Consider the following 20,390-nt stretch of genomic DNA (forward strand, 5'->3'; position numbering starts at 1 on the left):
CGTGGTGACTGGAGCCGTCGCTTTAGCTCGTCGAACGCCTGTTGTTGTTCTCCACCCCATTCGAAGTTCACGGCGTATTTCGTAAGGTGCATGAGCGGCGCAGAAAACTTTGCGAAATCCCGAACAAATCGCCGGTAGTACGCGCAAAGTCCCAGCAACCTACGGACGGCCTTTTTGTCGCTAGGCGGTGGAAATGACGCTACGGCGCGATTCTTCTCAGGGTCAGGACTTACACCTTTGTTGCTTACAACGTGTCCTAGGAACTTAAGTTCGCCGTAGGCGAACCGGCACTTCGTCGGCTTTAGGGTGAGTCCAGCATTCCTGATTGCCTCAAGAACGGCCCGAAGGCAGCGCAAGTGCTCGTCGAAGTTGGTCGAGAATATCACAACGTCGTCGAGGTAAACGAGACAGCTCTGCCATTTGAGGCCTTCAAGAACGGTGTTCATGACACGTTGAAACGTTGCCGGCGCCGTGCACAGTCCGAAGGGCATCACCTTGAACTCATAGAGTCCGTCGGGCGTGACGAAGGCAGTTTTTTCTCGGTCCCGTTCGTGGACTTTGATCTGCTAGTAGCCACTCTTTAGGTCCATCGACGAAAAGTATCGGCATTAACGCAGCCGGTCCAGCGTGTCGTCGATGCGGGGTAGCAGATACACGTCTTTCTTAGTGACCGCGTTGAGCCGCCGGTAGTCCACGCAGAATCGAAGCGTTCGGTCCTTCTTTTTGACCAGTACAACTGAAGAGGCTTACGGGCTGCTCGAAGGCTGAATGATGTTTGTTTGTTTGTTTGCTTTCTGTGCTTTGTTTGTTTTGTGTTTGCTTTATGTGCGTTTGTCGGTTTATGTTGAGGGTGAGGGTACTCTGTGAAGTGTTCGAGGAGGTCTTTTGAACTGTTTTGGAGGTTGGTGACGTGTATATAAGACGATGGTTGTTAAATAAATTTTCAAGCTGTGTTAGAGACTACGTTGTACTGTCCGTTTTTTTTATTTTTCCTTCGTCTCAGGGTTATTATGGATACCATTCACCAGCTCGCCTGTGTTTTTTACCTTTCTTCACGAATGATGTCGTCGGTCAGCATCTCTTGTACCTGTTCGTGAACGAACTCTCGTTCTTTTGGGGAGACCAAGTAGGGCGGCCGACGCACAGGGAGTGCATCCTCGTTGATAACGATGCGCTGTTACGCAACGGTTGTCTGGCGCACCCTCGACGTCGTCAGAAAGCAGTCGCCGAACTCGGCGAGGAGGTCTCCGAGCTGTCGTTGTTCCGTGGCACAGAGCTTGGGGCACAGAGCTTGGTGGTGTTTTCTTGTTTGAGCAGTTTTTAATAAAACTCCAGTTGATAGTCAGCGCTTGTCCTGTGCTCTTCTCTCGTTGTCTTCGTCTTTTTGCGCGCTGTTTCCAATTTTCTAAGTTAACGTCGAGCTGCGGCGGCGGTGCACTGTACGGCTGGCATGGCGAGGGCTCGTCGGAGATCGCGGCGATTTCGGCGTCGGCCTTGAGTTCCTAGACGTGTCCTACAGCCGCACCATTGGCGAGGTGCTGTGCCTCTGGTCGAAAGTTTGTCACGAGGACCAGTTGACGTCCATCCTATAGCTCCGTTACGCCCCTTCGACGCTTATTCCTCCTCCAAGAAGCAGTTGGACGTTGCCTTCCAGAAGAACTTCCCCGCAGGCGACTGCATCGGACCGCGGAGGCAGGTTCACGTGGTCCGCAATGACTCGGACGGCGTCTGGCGTCGTTTTGGATCCCTCCGGAGGTAGGACGGGCTGTCGGAGCGTCAACCTATTTGCTCCAAGGTCGATCACGGCACCGTATTTACAGAGGAAGTCCATACCAAGGATGACGTCTCTCGAACAGTCCTTGAGGACGACGAATTTCACGGGACAGGTCTCCCCGTGGATGTCCACGCGCGCAATACACCTTCCCACTGGTGTGATGAGATGTCCGCCGGCGGTTCGTATTTTCGGCGTCATCACTTTATGAAGGCGGCGAAAGGGCTTCCCACTTAAAAGGGAAAAGTCTGCTCCGGTGTCGACGAGTGCCTTCGCGTCGTGGTCGTCGATTTTAACGTCGAGGTTATTCGACACCGTCGCAGAAGCGTCGTTCCGGTGCTTTTCGTCGCTAGTGTGGGAGCCCTCCGACGTTTGTGAAGGATATTGGCGTCGTTCGTACTCGGCCAATACCACCTCCTGGCATTGCCGCACTTAGTTTGGCCGAAGAGGCAAGGGGGACAGGCTTTCTCGGCGGGACCTACGACGAGGCGCTGCAGGGCGTTGCGGTGACGGCGATCGTAAACCGCGGCGGGGAGACGGTCCCGGGGATGGCGACCGGCGGATGTATTCGTCGATGTCCCGGGGTCGCTCGCCATAGCGTGGTCGGGGGTCGTCGGTGTGGAAGCCGCGTCAGTGCCCGGTTACTGCCATAAACCCAATGGAGTCGATTTCTGGGTGAACTGGGCGCTCAGCAGCGCTTCCATGGTTGGAGGCGCTCATTACTGTAACGAATTGGTGACTCATTGCTCTATCGATAGATTGCGAAACTAAAATAAGCAACAAAAAGCACGTGCATAAATTGAAGTGCTAACGCTTTAATTATTACTTTTGACGCCATCGAGCTAGCTGGAGCGGCTTCCTAGCCGTTTGCCAAAACGAAGACGCTCAAACTCAAACATAGCGCAGACCCTCCGTCGTGGCTGCGTATTTACGGCCCCGATTTGAAGTCCAGGGGGCGTGGTCAATGACGTCACGGACGTCATAATAACAGCTTTTATTTTGACATCTTGGTTATTTTGACGTCAACAACACGTTTTCTTTGGATGCCGCTAACTGCATTTTGAAATGTCGGTCGCTCGGTGTGTGTGTGCCTGGTTGCTCGGCGGCTCGCTGGTGTCCGCGCTGGTGCGTGTTGTCAACGTTGCCGCCTGTACTCGTCGAGTTCTCAGGAACATCAAAATAAGCGCTCTCCATTTTCAAACTTCGGTCGGCGCCGTCCGTCACTCCTGTTGCAAATGAAGATTACATATACCGAAGGCGACAGAGCCCAGCCGCAGTGATTTTTTACGCATTCTTCTGGAGCTGTACTCGTGTGTAATACGACAGACTATCACCCTTGCATACAATAGCTGCAACGGCCGTAAGAGCGGCGAGCGAGTAGCCTTCACTGGCATGACTGCACCCACTGCAGGGGCGCTCGTGCCGCGCGATCCAAAGCAACTAGCTCGCGCTTTTAGCACTCTCGTCGACAGCATCCTTTTTTTCAGTGTTAATCGTTAAAAGGAAATGTCATAAATATCGCCAAATGCCCCAACAACTCTGTAGACCAACAAAACAAAATGTTCGAATGAAAAAAAAGAAAAAAGTAAGCCTCCACTGCGGATCGAACGCACGACGGCTGGCGTATGAGGCAGGCATCTTAACCGCTAAGCCGCGGTTCCATTTTTGTTTTCTTTATTGTGCACAATGCACTCCAACGATACATAGCAAGCTGGGGCTAAAAGAACACGTGCCTCATCTTGGGGCCGCAGTGATCATTGACATTCTTTCATATCTATCAAAGCATGTAATACGCCAATCCACACTGGCGGGATCTCACTCTGTTCAAAAACACTCTTTACCTGTAAAACAACTTCAACAAAAAACAAACGTGCCGACTTTGGCCTAATTTCGGCATTTCGCACTGTCATGCGTGATTTCCAAAGGCTGTACAATCCCAAGGCCATGAACAGGTCGTATGGCACATTTTCTTCTTTCTCGACAGGAAGGAAACGAATGGTGTACTGGTCAGTGCATAGTTCTTTTTCGGGGTCCATTTTAGCACATAAAAAAAGACAGCGTCCCAGCAATGCAAGAACGCGTGCTCAATTGTTTCCGGCTGTTTGCACAGGAGGCAGTTTATGCCCCAGGGAACTTACATCCCACGCTCCTGGAGCCAGACCTTTACTGGCAAGGTGGAAGTATAAGGACGGAAGAAAAACGATTTTAGACCCGGCGGTACGCACATTTTCTTTACACGCTTCAGTGCATCCTGTCCAGGGCCTGCGATGAACGGCAGCCGGTAAAGCGGCACCGGGAATTATATGTCAAGAAGGTCGCGGGTCAATTTTCCGCGTGTTACCGTTGACAAATATTCAAGAGAAAATCTCACAACCAAAAAAATTAACAAAGTCTACCACCTCGTTTATGAACCCAACCGTCTTTGCAGGAGGAACCACCTCTGTAGACACGACTAAATATGACAGGGCTTCAGCTTGGCGCGTTTCTAACATAACCTGCAACAGTGGGTTTCTTTGGTCGCGTATGAAAAGAAAACGCGACACAGTTTTCTGAGACAAAAGATGGGCAAGCCCAACTCCTCCCTTGGAAACACTGCGAAAAAGATTATCACGGCACATCGGTTCGCTCACCTTTAACCACTCAAACAGCGCAAAAACACGATGTATCTTCTGAATGCAGCTTCGCGTACACCACAATACTTAGAGCACATACCACAACTTGGCGGTTAAAAAGAGATTACATACCGTTGCTCGGCTAAAAATTGACAACTTACGATTCTGCCACACATATGTTTTCTTCTTGAGTTCTTCAACTATACTCTCCCAGTAGGGTCTTGTACGTTTCAAGTGCTGCAGCGGAGCCCCTAAGTATTTGCACAGGGTCGTGCTCCATCAAATTCCGTCGAACTGAGCTGGCGTTGTTGCCCACGAACCATGCCATAAGCCAACGCTTTTGTCTAGGTTAACCGCGGCCCCCGTTGTATCAAAGAACGCCATGCAAAGTCTTAAAGCCTCTCCAACACTCTTCTTGTCGGTACAAAACAGTGCAATATCATTCGCATAAGAAAAAACTTTTGTTTGTATTGAACCTATTTAGAATCATGCACAGTCTTGTTTTGAATCACACTTAAACAAAAGTGCTCTAAATTCAAAGCAAAGAACAAAGGGGACAAGTGGTATCCCTGCCTGACAGAGTCCAACACAGATATTTTCGGGGATAAAGCATTGTTCAATACTAATTTAGTCGTACACCCAGTGTATGCCATACGAATTCCTTCAAAGATAACATTCACAACATTCGCTCGTTTTAAAACAGCAGAAAGCACGTCCTGTTGCACGCGATCAAATGCTTTCTCTAAGTGGACTTGAACCATGGCCACCTAGCCGCTTTCATTATCAGCGCATTCCAAAATAGTACTCGCGACATGCATATTTGTTTGTATGGATCGTCCACGAATCCCACAGGTTTCGTGTTCCCCGCCTAACTCCCGTACCACATGTTGCAGTCTGCTAGTCAAAACTCGAGCAAAACTTTTAAAGTCCACGTTACGTAGAGTAATGGGTCGATATTCGGTAACGCGTCTTGCCTGAATCGTGTCAGGTGTCTTTGGAATCAATTCAGTGCTTGCTTGTAAAAAAAAGGTAACACATTGAGAGAATACACCTCGCGAATAACTTCAAAAAAAAAAAAAAAGGGGGGGGGGGTCAACGAGCTCTTGAATTTTTTACAAAACTCGCCACTAAAGCCCTCAGGCCCAGGCGATTTGTGTGACGCCAGACCATCTATGGCGCATTCAATCTCTTCGGGCGTTATTGGTTCCTCCAACCACTCTTTTACGTCTTCAGCAAGCCTAGGCGTTGCTTCCAGTATCGTTTCGAGGCTATCTTTGTTTAAACTATTTCTTACGCCTACAAATATATCCTGAATAGTATTCTATAAACACACGTTCAATAAAACTCTGATCACTGCTCGAAACCCTTTCATGATAAACTGCTGGGATCTCTTTTGCGATTGCATATTTCTTTTCCTCGTCTAAGGCCCGCCGAGTGGGCTGTTCACCCAACAAAAACTTCTCCGCCCTCGCACGCACAACTGCTCCGCGGTAGCGCTCCTGGTGGAAGCCTTTTAGTTTCGCTCTTACACTCTTTATTTTCTCTCCCGCTGAGCGCGAATTAGCGTTTTCAATTTTGAAAAGTTCGTGCCAATACGTTTGCCACTCTTTCCCCTCTCTGCTCGCCTCACGCTTTAAATAAGACGACCTTTTGATAGGAGGTTGCTTTACCTCTTCCTTAAACTATTCCCAATTGTCGAGATAACATTTCTCTGGCATCGCAATTGTTTTGTTAAATATTCCCATAGCTGCTTCGGCGAATTTGCCATCCTTCAGCAAATTATTATTCATTTTCCAAAGCTGCCACTTAAAACGGTTTCTTCGTGGTCCCTTTTTCCCCAGCGTCACGCCCACAAGGCAGTGATCTGTAAAAAAAAGTGGCTTGACCGTGTAATCTGCTACACTGCTGATAACCGCAGTGGTGACGTAGATGCGATCTAAGCGTGAGTGCGATGCCCGTTGGAAATGAGTAAACTGAAGTCTATCTCGTCTTGCTCTCGCACGCACTTCGTCTTCCAGAAAGTGTCAATTCAATGCTTTGGTCAGTACTTCTGCGCTGTTATTGCGCCGTTCCCTGATCGATGTGCTATCTTCCGGACTGCAGACAAAGTTAAAGTCTCCCATGATTGCTACGACTTTCTCGCATTGCAAATATTGTTCCAAAAATTTAAAGAATAATTTTCTTTCCTTAACCCTGTTGGGCGCGTAGACGCATATAACCCGCCAGTCGTGATTAAACAAAATAAAGTCGCACAATATGAAACGGCCACATTCGTCTGTCACAACGGTCAAGTCTCGCAATGACACGGACTTAAAAAAAAAAAGGAAACAGCCCGCCTAGATTCCAACCGAATGACTAATGCAAATTTCGAGACGTCTAAAAAAGGGTGTAACGCTTGTTATATGTCATTGTCAGAGGACATTTTTGTTTCTTGTAAGGCGAAAAAATCTATTTCTTCTTCAGCTAGCCACTGGAGCTGATAGTGTTTTTTCCTGGAGTTGAAGCCGCGGACGTTTAATGTTGCGAATCGAATGGGGTCGTGAAGATCACGCGTGCCCGGGTCAAAGGGCATCATTTTCTTTTTGCGGAAGGAGACTCACTGAGCTCCGTCGGGTGGGAAGCGAGGCTTTGCCAGGACGACTCTTTTTGGGCGCGGGCCACTGCTGCTTGCCGTATTTTCCTGCTGCAGCGTCTCCCGGGGATGACGTTGGGTCTCGAATTCTCTTGACGACCTGGCTCATCACAACGTCCTAGTCCGGCATGGGAGCCTTGGGGTCACGACTACCATTGCTGTCGTCGCACTCCCTCGGTGCGCTCGCTGTGCGTGCTCGCTCTTGGGCCGGTGGTTTTTCCCTCTTCTCGCCTTTCGCTCCCGCACCTTGGGGCGCAGGCTCGGGGTTGCTTGGCTCAGCCACCGAGACCTGTTGACCGCTATCTTCTGTGGCAGCTGGCCAGATGCCTTCGGACAGCGGTAGTGCGACCAGGGCGGGAGCACCGACCGCCTCCTCCGCTTCGGTGTCGTCCATCATGTAGTCGGTCTGTTTTTCCATCTTGCGGTCACAAGCCATCAAGGCATAAGTCTTGACGCAGTCCTCCGCTTCGTGCCTGGAACTCCGCCGTTTTCTTCATAGTCCCCGATTTGCCTAAAAGCTTGCTTGACACACCAACAAACATCGCTAAACTAGTAACCCAAATATTTGGACAAAATAACTTTTTTTCGTGCAGTTACAGAATTTACAATTTTGGACCTCATCGTGTTTTTCAAAGTGAAAAGCTCTACGGGCAACATTGAAAAAGTGACGTCATGGTTGGGTAGGAGTTCACTCTTTGGGCTGTAGACTTTGTTCACATCTGATTACAAACAGTTTCATGGTGTCAAATGAATGCCTTGCAAGGTCGCTCCAGCTCCCGCGCAGCAGCACGATACAAATGCTCGGCATAGTTCATATTTAGACTGCCCGCTCGAACCGCAATCCAGCCCAACCGTGACGTCAGGGCAATGAAAAGCGCGGGTATATTCGAATCTTCGTTTTGGCGTCGTTTTCATTTGCCGATTTCACAATAACTATTCTGAATTTCGCGATACTAAATAGCATACCGAAAAGAGTAACGCACGGTGATTTCGAATATATGGTTAGTTGGGGTTGCTCAAAATATCGCCGGAGTTCCCCTTTAACGGTGGCATTCAGGGCAACGGGGGACGGAACAGTCCCGGCGAATGTGTCCCGTTCGGCGACAGCAAAGGCAGAGTGGTGCACGTCCGGGCACCACGACAAGTACCTCGCACCCCTCCAGGTGGACCTCGTGCGGGAGGCTGTCGGCAGTATAGCCGTCCTTGAAGGTCAGGCGTACACTGCGGGTGGTTAATTCGACAGCCTCAAATCCTTTCTCCCGGAAGAGGTCCCTGGTGATCTCGGAGACCTTGCCGTAGCGTTCCAGCTCCTCCTTCACCTGGCTCTTGGGCACGTCGTACGGGACCCAGTGAAGCTTCATCTCCACTGCTGTGTTCGCAGGGTCAATAACCAGGCAACACTCCCCTTTAATGGTGAGCTCCTTGGCGTCAACCAACCTTTGCTTCGCCGCAATTGAGTGCAACCAGAGCATCCAGACAAGGTTCATCTGGTATGGACCGGCGCTGGCCAGGTCCCCCATCACATCCAGCCTCTCGAGTTCCTCACGAAAGTCTTGCACTCGGTAGGGTCGTCCTTTTAAGTCGCAGTGCAGGAACACAGTATTTGTAATAAGGTATCCTGTTGGCAGTTGGGGCAGTATTATCTGATAATCAACAGCGGTTCCAGAAACAGACGTACCACGGCCTGACGCTGCCGTTTTCACCGCTCCGACGGATCTCATGATAACACGTCCGTCGCGTTTGAGCGCCGAAAGTGGAATCGCTAAACCGCAGTACGATTTCGGAAATCACCTTTTGACAACTCGTTTTAAACGAGACTTTAACACGGCACATCAACGCGCTGCAAAAGTGACGTCGGATGGTACTGTAGTCATTACGAATCTTCTTTTACGACAAGAGTGACGGCGACGGCAGCGGGCGAACGAAATGGGAAAACACTGTCTCTGGATACGCGACGAGGACAGGCGGCACGTCGACACACACCAGCGAGTACATAGCCGAGCCGCCGAGCACCCGACCACGCTCACACACTCGCCGACCGACCGACGTTTCAAAATGCAGTCGATGCAGTCGGCGGCATCCATAATAAAACGTCTTTAAATCAAAGAACACCAAATAGAATCTGGACGTCCGCGACGTCACTGACCGCGACCCCTGTACCCCAAATCTGTGCCGAAAATACGCACCCCTTTGCCGTGCCCTGCCTCTGCTCCCTACAGCGGTAGGTTTTTTTTTTTTTTTTTTTTTTTTTAGGGATTTATTTGGAAATTTACGGTTCGTGCGTACCATGCCACTTGTTATGGCAAAGAATTGTAAGTTTTGCTTGCCTACCTTGTGTCCAGCAGTTGACAGTCCGTTACTTGTCGTCGGCGTCTTCCAGGGAATCGAAACAGATCAGCATTTTTCGCACTCGTTGACGCATTTATTCAGCCATAGCAGGAAAAAAAAAATTCACACTGTCACTTTAAACAAGCGTTGCTATGCGGAAAAAAATTAATAATGCGCTCAGTATCTACATTAGCAAGAGGTGCTACACGAACACGACATAGTGCTTTTTCACTTCTAAAAGCTATCAGCGGGCACCAAAGATTATTTATTTATTTATTTATTTATTTTACAATACTGCAGGCCAGATCTCTGGCCCAAGCAGGAGGGGAAAAAAATGCAACATATCGGTGCACTGCTAAAGTTCACCAAATGACTGCTTAAAGTTTCGTAAACTCAGATGCAACAATGGCGCGAGACTATCTGTCTTTTTGATTGAAAACACAATAGTCATGTCTCGCTAACATGGTCGATAGTTTCGGTCACGCAGCTATATGCTAGGTCACATTTTCGGAGACTGATATTCGTCTCCATACAATTCTAAGTCGTCAGATTAAATAAAAAAAAAAAAAAAAAAACGAGTCCGGACTATGGACTGGGGAACGAAATGGGTAAATACATGTTTTTATCTTTTTATTTCGGTCTCTGCAAAGACAAACGCAAAAAAGGGGAAAAATATTAGTGAGACAAAAAAGAATAGTAAAGCTGTTCGGTTACATAATTTACCCAAAGCTTCGCCATTGTCAGATAAGAAAATGGCGACTGTGGCTACAATTTTCAGGGGTTTCCAACTTGAATCACTTGCAGTTTAACATATCACCTTCATTGTTTATTATTTGTGATCTTGGCATTGATTCATGATTATGGATGACTAACATTATGGAGAATTGTTTTGGGAACTGGAAATGTCCATATTAAAAAGAAAACATCAGAGATGTCTGTTTCCGTGGCATGAAACGCAATAATTATTTTCTGATGTGTTACATAGAAGCAAACCCAGTGTGAAGTAAATATGCAGCCCTGCCGCAGAATTGTAAGTAAACAACCCTATCGATCGGTGAGGTATGTCTAAAAAGATATTTAAAGGGTCATTAGTGGTGGAATCTTAAATACCAACCTGAACGTATATTATGATAAAGCATCAATTGTTCAACCTGTGTACTAAGACAATAACATAAAATTTTAGTGGTTCAGATAGTGCCCAGCAGAACTTGGTTTAAAGGGGTACTCCACCGATTTTTTGAGCTACCTTAACTAACTATATTTTCTGACTCCCCGGCCTTTACTCTCCCCGGTAGGAATTTAGAATCGCGAAATTCATATTAGGTATTGTGAAATCGGCAAATGAAAATGATCCAAAAACCAACATTCAAATATTCGCACACTTTTCAGTGCCGTGACGTCAGTGGCAGGCAGACTTGCCAGTCGAGCAAGCAGCCAAAAAATAGAATGTGCCAATCATTTGCTCCGTGCTGGAGCGCGGGTACTGCAGCGAGCTTCCCAAGCATTCATTTGACACCATGAAACGGCTTCGAATCAGTTTAAAACAAAATCTACAGCCCAAACAGTGAACCCCTGCCTTCCACTGACGTCACTTTTTCATTGTTGCCAGTAGAGACTTCGAGCTTGAAAAACACGGTGAGGACCAAAACTGTAAATTCTATAACTTTGCAAAAAAACTATATTTTGACCTAATATTTGGGATACTATTTTCACGATGTTTGTTGGTTAGTTTAGCAAAATTTCAAGCAAATCGGAGACAATGAAAAAAACAGTGGAGTATCCCTTTAAAGAGTGAAACTCTCCAAGTACATAGTTTGAGTTGTAGCTGCCAAAGGACTTGAAATCACTTGTTCGAAGCAACAGATCTTCCTCCCCCCTTCTCCACCCACCTTAAAAAAAAAAAATCTGCCTGGAGGTTGTTGGCCACCAGCCGGCTAACAACTTGTCTGAACAAAGTGTATGCTCAGAGGCTTCTGTTCGTCTATGATCTTGCTCCATAAAACTCATGAAAGGAGCAACCTGTTGATGCAGTGGACATTGTCTCTGGAAGGTGTCAAGAAGCAGAGCTAAAAGATTTCATGCCCAGTTGAAAGCTCGTGTCATTCTGATTGGTTCATGCAAATAAAAAGTGAACATAATGCATTGTTATTCGGGCGAACTTATACGTTGCTTGCTTACAGACCTGAACCAAAAATGTTTAGAGACATATTCCTTAAAAAGATGGTGAACCGAAATTGGATTTCAGAAAACAATGAAGGAGCTGTTAGGCGGGACACTACAATCCCTACAACCATACTCGTAAGGCGACATCTCAAATCGACGGCCGTAGTTTAAAAAAAAATAATAATAAGGTTGAGACTGAACGAGGCTGATAAGGCGCCTGACGTCCTGATATCCCGTTTCCCCCTCTCTTCGTTTCGCCCCCACGAAGCAGAGAAGATGCGAGGCCGTTCCTCTCCTTCTCGAGTCTTCTCGAAGAAACAAGACTTAAACATATCTGTCAAATGCGCCTCCTTTTTTTGAAACATACTGTCATCCGTTCGATATGTCGTTGTATGAGTAATATTTGTAGCGTACCGTTGCAAGGTCTTGCCGCCATGCTTTGTGGAATCGCGATTCCGGTTCAGCATCCCTTTAATAACGTGTAGACCTTGCACTCTGTAGAGCACTTTGGTATTTCTAGTTTCTCTTGGCCTCTTGATGAGCTGTTGCTTGCGCCGTCAAGTTGAACCACGAGTTGAAGCCTTTTTTTTCGGTGTGGCCACCGAGATCTTATGATGTCCATGGGATGGACCAGCCACTTCATTGTTCTTTCTAATTTTTGCTGTATGTGTGTTCTCTATCCTCTCAGGATCTGCACAGGAAAATGTAAGAACACATTACTTTGTCCCGTCGCAATACATACACTTGCAGAAGAAAAACAGGGCTACGAAACCTTCCGTAGGGCAGTTCCTACTATATTTTTGTTTTTGTTATCATCCTCTTTGCCCCAGCCACTCTCGTTTTACATTGCAGTTGAACGTAGATTAGGCTGCATAGATCACTATGGCGGAACCTAGCATGCTGATGGTTACATGTTCAGCTTGAAAGGTTGGCCAGCAATCAAGTGCACTTCACAAAAAGGTGACCACGGACACTACCTTTTTTTTTTATCGGGGTTCCCTGTCCCCTGAGGCTTGTTGGAGTGATTTTCATGCCTTGAGAATCTGTCTGGATGCTCACAAAAAAAAGAACACATAATGCAAATGCTGCTATTTTCTGTGAAACAAACGAGAAAAAAGTGACTCACGTGAGTTTTAATTGATTTTGAGGGGAGTGCGCTGGTAGGTCTAAAAACTTCAGAAAGAATTACACATGGAAAGACGGAGAGCACATCTCGCGATCAAGCTCGGCTGTCTGTATTTTGCCCTTCTATGCGTAAATCTTTCGAGATTTCAAAGGTGTCTTTCGAAATTAAATTATTTTATTACCCAGCTTTCTATTTATATCTGAAAGGACTAAAATATAGCAAACTAGTCGCAGGGCTGTCAAAGCATCTACACGAGATACATTAATAAAAACGGGCATATATTATAAGATATGAACTCTGTGAAATATTATAAAACTGGCAGAAGAACATTTATATATAATTACAATTTACTCGACGGGGATCTACACTGTTGAGCACAAAATCGACGAGAGGTAGAGGAGGTGAGATTTCGCCAACAAATTATTTGCAGGACAATCTTCATCCCCAGAACAACGTACTAAAAACGCTCGCCGAAATGTGTACATCGCAATGAAATCGCGGTGTCATTTTGTGAATATCAAAAATGAGACCAATATATTCAATTACCTAAAAAAGTACAAAACCCTCAAATAGTGCAATTTGTGGCTGGAAGATGAACTGAGGAAAAGTTTCAATTGGGGTGAAAACTTTCAAACTCACAGTCGTTAGTTGGGATTCGAACGAACGGGTTCTCCTTGTCTCTAACGCTGCTTGGGGACGACTTTGCGTAACCGCACGAATGAAGTAGCTCAAAAACAAGAAAAACATTCCACTCGCCCTAAAGTGCGAGGCTTGTACAGTGCTATAATCGAGGCGCCGACGCTTGACGCATCGAAGACGAGCGAAAGCGCGAAAGCACCGAGCAGACCCACGGACACCTCCACAACGGACCCGGGTCCACTGGTTTCAGATCGCGCACAGCGCAAGCGCGCATGCGCAAAGGCAGCGGTTTCGTTTTAGACGCGTAAAAAACAGAAAAAGACAAAATTAAGAAAGTGTGATGTTGAAAAAAAAAATGTTATAATTTTAAGAATACGTAATTTGGAATTAGTGAAATAATTTGCACTTAGAACTAGAGCCAAATTAAGTTTGATTCATTGTTCTTCCGTTTAGTGTTTAGTAATGAGCGCCTCCGACCACACAAGCGCTTTGTTGTACACCTCAATGATTGCGCCATCGGTTTTCCGGCCGCGCAACTCGCTTTTTTTCCGGAGATTGGCCGCGTAGCCCCAGCTGCCAGTACGTGCAACAGCGGTAGACATGATCGACTTCCCCGCATTGGAAAAGAGCAGGCGTCGGCTGGCCGTTCGCCACACGTCGGTTTTTCTCGGCGCCAGTTGTCCTCGTAGAACGTACTGAGGTCGATCGTCGAGACGTGGGGGGTACGGCTGGGCTGGTGGGTCCCTTCGTTGTGGCGCAGTAGGTTGACGGACAGCGGGTGGCGGTCGTCGGGCCATGGCGGCGTAGCTCACCGCCGGTTGTTCCGGTGGTGGCAGGTCGACGGGAGACTCATGCTGGAAGGCCCGCTGGCAGCTGCACTTCCTCTCGCACTACTTCGGCCATGGAGAGCGAGTCAGGACGATCGGCACCGGACAGCACCTTCCTGATCTCCTCCCGAACGACGTCGCGGATGATGTGGGGGAGATCCGGGCTGTTGCAGCTGGGAGGCGAGAGGGCAGCGACGCCGGGGTCCCGCTGGTAGTGGGAATCGCGCGCTTTAACGGTGGTCGGCGAGCTGCGGACAAGGCCTCCGAAGATCTCATATTTTACCCCGCGCATGAGAACACGCAGCATCTTGGCGTCGGTGGTTTGTGGGTCGGCACGCGGGCTTAGACGCAGGACGTCTTCAACGAAGCTGGTGATACTTTCGTTGGTGCCTTGCGTCCTCGTTCGAAGGAGGTCCTCGGCTCTCTCCCTTCGGTGCTGACTGGCGAACGTCCGTCGGAGCTCTTCCTTCAGCTGGTCCCATGACGTAACCGAGCTTTCATTAGTCTCGAACCAGTGTCGCGCCGCGCCTTCAAGGGAAAAATAAACGTTTTGCAGACGTTGTTCGGGAGTCCATTGGTTGTGCCACGCCACCCGTTCGTATTGCTGCAACCAGTCTTCGGCGCCTTTGTAGATCTCGCCGTGGAAGGACGTCAGCGCACGAGGGGTGACGGGCAGGTAAACGACGGGGGTTGCTGCTGCGGTTTGCGCCGTCGATGAAGCCATCGTCGTTATCGCTTGCCTTGTTCTCGCCGGGAGTGGTCCGAGTTCAGGAGCTTGCCCTTGAAGACAACGGTTGGCACGATGCTCCGAGTCTTCAACGGAAGGTCGTCGGGGAATGGGGCTTGTTGAACGAGTTCTTGTAGGGGTACGCAGCACGAGTCTCATACCCGCACCTCCACCAGAAATGTCACGAACGAGGGTGACAAAAAAAACAGTGAACTGAAAAATAAACTTTTAATGGGCGAACTCGTGCCAAACAAAATAAGTAAAGAACGAGCGTCGAGGCAGCAGAAAAGCGGGCGGCAATTCGACGGCGTAACAGAGAGCGAGACTGGCTCGACAAGGTCGCGGGCAGCTGCTTATCTACAGTGCGCCATTATCTCGAAAGTTCGGCAAAGGAAGGTTTGAACATCGCACGCTGGGGGGGGGGGGGGGGGGGGGGGGATGAACTGGCACTTTCGAGAACAATAAAGCAGGGCGAAAGTTACGTCCGGTGCAAGAATGAACGCGAATCTTCTAGAAGTCCGTGACCGAGCATTGGTTTCTCGACCCGGCGGGCGGCAATATTTCGGTGTGCCGAAAACCAGAAGAGAGTCCTCGTCTCCAGAACCGCCGTCATGAACAAGAAAGAGCTTATCGTGTGGCCCCAACACTTGGAAAGGATATAAAACATATTGCTCTAAATTGACTAACTGGATAGGTCAGTGGGAATTTATAGTACAAGAACCTTGCACTCGTTTGGTTGAATTGTGTCTTCTCGGAGTTTTGGCACAACGCATGGACTTCGGCGTGCTTGTCCTTGCTCTCGAATGGAACGTTTCAGCGTGCTTGGCGAAGGCATTTGGGAAGCCGCATGCTCACTGACAATAGCGTCCGCATCAAGTAAGATCCGATGTCGTGGGCCTCTTCCATTTTCTGGAATAAAATAGCGCACAAGAAAACAGTTTTGAAAATACACTGCCACTTCCCAAAATCGAAAAATGACAAAATATCTTACCTGCTTTTCTCTTCATGCTCTGACGGCCTTTTCGTATGTTGGTCTCAGTTGGATCCCCATGAGTCTGAATCCCAGGTACTGCCACAACAACACTAATGGACTCGTCAGTAGTTATATTTGCCTTGCAGATATGACGATCCTGACATACCTAATCAATACCAGCACCGCATCTTCTGCAACCTGTGTAGGAAAACCCCTCGTAGAGTAGCAACGGAGCCCCATGCTGAGTTATCGTTACTTCCATACTCTAAATGCACCTAGCAAAGACGTGAAGTTTGTACAGGGTGCCACGTTTTTATAACCCGCGTTCTCGGGCCAGCTTTCCACTAGGCGGAACTGGTCAAAATTCGGGTTCGAATTGTTTTTGTTGGACAAAGCATGATTCATTTAAGCATGGCTATCTTATTTCTAAAAAAGCGCAGGTCGGGCTTCCTTTGTTACACGCGGATACTGGACCCTTTCCCTTTGTGTAAACAAGAAAAAAGAAAACAAAGAAAATTTGCTACAGAAGGACACTAGACCCCAGTTCATTTCTATAAAACAAGGTCAAACGTATACTCTCTAATACGGGGTCAGCCTTGCAACCAGTGTTCCGGTGACGAATCACCGGAACGCTGGTTGCATGTGTCAAACGTCATGTGTCAAAACTATGTGGTCAAACACCCTTGACGAGTGTTCGTTTGACGAAAGGACATCGTACGAGACTGCCGATGTGACCAGTTTTCCTGTGACGAGTTTTCCGGTGAGGAGTGGGATTGTAACGAGTGGGTCGGTTCCGGTGGTGGCCTGCTTAGAAGGAATTCTGGACACTGGCGGCGTTTAAATTGCCACATTTCCTTGTTCCTTTTGGTTCGATTGCGAATAGAATTTCTCGGGATTTTTAAGAAAGCATTGCACAACTTTTGGAAACAAAATCCGACAAATGAAAGATATTTTTGTGAGTCTGTGCGCGACAGAACAAATGCCTTTAAAATGTTTGTTTCATTTTGTGCCAATGGCGTGTCAATCTACCAGGGTCTTAACTGTCTAAAATATTTGACCAGATAGGACAGCCGGAATCCATGGGTAATCCTCGCTTACAACCTCAAATTCAACGAGTCTCATCAATCGAACTACATATTGTACGTACCTCACGGTGCAGCGTTATCCAAAAAGGTTTTTTTTTGTTTTTTTTTTTAACAATCTCAAATAACACAGCATACCCGATATACACTATCGACAAGTCACTTCACGACGAATGGACGGAGTGCGGCTTGTCTTTGGACACGTTTTGAAGAGAGTTACTTTTTTTTTGCACAGCACCAAAGTAAATGAATGAACGCCTCTATTCCGTTTCCATATCCCGGAACCTACCAGCTATATTTAGCGAAGACCGGGAACATAGCAGGGAAGAAGTGTCGGAGATTATCTCGACGGAAATAATCCTCAAAGGATTTCGCACGGCCCGCGTAGCGGGCTGTTTGACGTTCGTCCTTTTCGTTGTTTTGTAGCAAAGGCCAAGCAGGCAAGGAGCCCCAGTATTTCCTGATTCTCAAAGTGGAAGATAACACAGAAAGGGTAAGCATCCTGAAGAGGCAAATAAAATGAAGTCTTTCAAGATAAAGTCGGTAGACTCCGAATGCACGGTGTAGATGGGCAGTCGTGCTGACCGGGTTTCCTCAGCTCAGGCGGGTGGGAGTATATTCTAGTTAATAGGGGTCGCCCTAGTCGGGCAAAATGGTGGCGGCCAAAGAGCTGTTTTTGCAAAGGTCTATAGGCGGATTTTTAATCGGGAGCCACACAAAAGTTTCACAAAAGGAGTTCTTTCTACCGCCCATGATGTGCGTGATGTGCGTTTTCCCCTTTCCCGCTGAACCTTCCCATCCTGTCCGCCCGCTCCTGTGCGTTGGCTGTCTGGCTGTTCCTTCGCGTAGTGTCCAAACACTAAGGCATGCATCTGGGCTAAAACGGCAGGCGATGGTTATAAAAAAAGAAAAAAAGAAAAACGGGTTCCGCTTCTAAATATTGCGGACACGTTTTGCGGCTTGGTTAACCGCCCTTTAGGCGTATTCTTAGATATTCTCCACTTCGAGACAAGTAGACATGCGGCACGAATTGTCTTGCCCGAAGCCCGAAGTCCGACTATCATATTGAGACAAAGGCTGACCTGCTCCCCTGCCTTCAAAATGGTCTTTCATAATTCAATGGCACTTCGAAAGGACTTCTGACTCTTTCATTTACCACATATTACCAACCCGTGTTGGACAAAATACGCGATAAACGTATGTAAGTTAAGTTAATAAATACCTGCTTCATAAAGTATTCAAAATACTACTCAAGTTACCTTCACTGTCATAGGCGTGCGCACAGGGGGGGCAGGGGGGGCGGCCGCCCCCTCTAATCATCTAGGGGGGGGGGGGGCGCAAAGTTGGCCCGACTCGAGGCGCGACGGCGCCGGCGGTATAGGCCTCCTGCGCTGAAGCTTTGAACAAACTATAGCGCCTTCATTTTGGGTAGTACAAGCTCACATGATTGAGCATAGCCCTACTTATGGCACGTTGGTCGAGCTTTTTCAATTTTATGTGGTGCTAAAGAGCGAAGAAACAACTTTGGACGCCAGAAATCGGCCAAACTCAACGTTGCAAGAGAATCGAAAGTGCCAAATTCATGACACCACCGTTAGGGCACGCGTCTCTTACCTCTCGGTGGTGACGTCAGAACATCTGTGTCGCGACGCTTTAATTTTTTTTTCTTTTTGATGTCTACTTTGGAACGCGTGAAACGGCATCTCTTGGCTCACGCTCTCAGCGTCTTAGCTTTGACGGCGTTCGAATTTTTGTTCTGCCTTTGCATTTTCATCGTTACCTCGCGCTCCGCACCAAAGCAGGCACGCTTCTGCATGCGTGACAGTTTGAGACGCTAAAATTTGTACTACCCAAAACAAGTACTAACAAGTCTTATTCGCAACACCCTCTGGGCAGCGCAGGAGGCCCATGGTTTCTTTTTCGACGGCATAAAACACCGACGCAAAGTTCCCCCCCTCTAGTGCGCGCAACGAAAAAAAAAAAAAACAACCATAAAAACACGCCGCGACGCAGTCAGTCATCGAACAGTTCGCGACAAAATCACGTAGATTTTGCTTTAGACTTTTCACGATTGGTGAAAAGTACTATATCTCCCACGTGCTACACATTTTCAGTAATCTAGTCATAAAATATTTTTACCACCACATAACATATCTATTAGTTTGTATAATGTTTGTTGAGCATGACATAATGCGTGCGTGTTATCTTGTTGTTTCTATTACATGTTTCTATCAAGCGTCAGAAAGTAAGATTATAAACTGTACATTTGGATGCTCAGAAGAAAAACAAATGCCATGTCACAGCGTTTATCTTCAATAATTACTAAATATTGTAACTTGCTGTTTCGCGTATTTTTAATCTGCGGTATATTCTCGCGCTTTTAAGCTTTGCTATTACGTTGTGAATTGGGTGGCGTTTTTCGTCCTCTGCATGAACGTTGCAGACGCCATATGACAGCTTTCGCCATGTGTAGGTGCACCCATGCGTTTGCCCTGTATGTATACTATATTTTCCATACAAGCAGAGTCACGTTGAGGCAATATTTTTAAATATTCTGTGCTGTTAAAGATGGCATATGTGTCGCCTCTTTCTCTGGTTTAGAAAGAATAAAGAAATTTTGTATGCGCGTTGTGTCACTGACGCCTCAGCTGCGCAGGGACTGCCTTTCTTTGCGGACGTTTCACAAGAAAGTGAAACCTACTGCTTAATAATATTTTGTATATGTTACAATTCAATATTGTTGAAATAAGCGTTTCATAATCATATTTCGTCTCAGCACTACAATATGAGCGTAAGGACATCAGTGGGAGTGCGTTGATAGAAATCGGGGAGGAGGGGGGGGGGGGGGGGCGGCGGGGGCGCTCTGGGGAAACCTCGGCCCCCCCCCCCCCCTAATGAAAAAAGCCTGCGCACGCCTATGTTCACTGTAAAGTATCTTGCGTATAGTACTCAAGATACTTTACTTAGAAATGTAATTCAATTACTTTTCAAGATATTTGCGCATTATGCAATTTGTATTGACGTCAGTGACAAACACAGTCATACAGTTGCGCGAATCTGGTTTACCAGAATGGTTTGTTAGCCCGGAACAACGAAAAAACACCAAAACAAAAATCCTCGTAGGGCAATTTAATGCAGTCCAACTATAACGAGCAGGGTATCACTGATATACGCTACAAAAAAAATTCAGGCCTAAACAAAATAATAAGAGAGGTCGCTTTTGCTATAGTGACATCGCTGAACATCACATCTTGCGGCGCACCTTAGAAGCAGCGTTTAGCTACAATACATATTCCCTATCTAGGGAGTTCACTATAAACGAACTTGAAATACAGAAATGAGTGAATGGATAACAAAGAGAGCCCACATAGCAGTCACGGCACTGGTCGCATTTTTTACAAATAAGCTGTGGTCGGAAAGGAACTCAACGTTGGGGACACAACATTTAATGTAGTTAAATGCAAAGGTTCAAGCGAGCTTGACAAGAATGACGAAAATGATCCGTGGAAA

Source organism: Ixodes scapularis, unplaced genomic scaffold, assembly GCF_016920785.2.
Source record: "Ixodes scapularis isolate PalLabHiFi unplaced genomic scaffold, ASM1692078v2 PGA_scaffold3__209_contigs__length_174095766, whole genome shotgun sequence".
NCBI lineage: Eukaryota > Metazoa > Arthropoda > Arachnida > Ixodida > Ixodidae > Ixodes > Ixodes scapularis.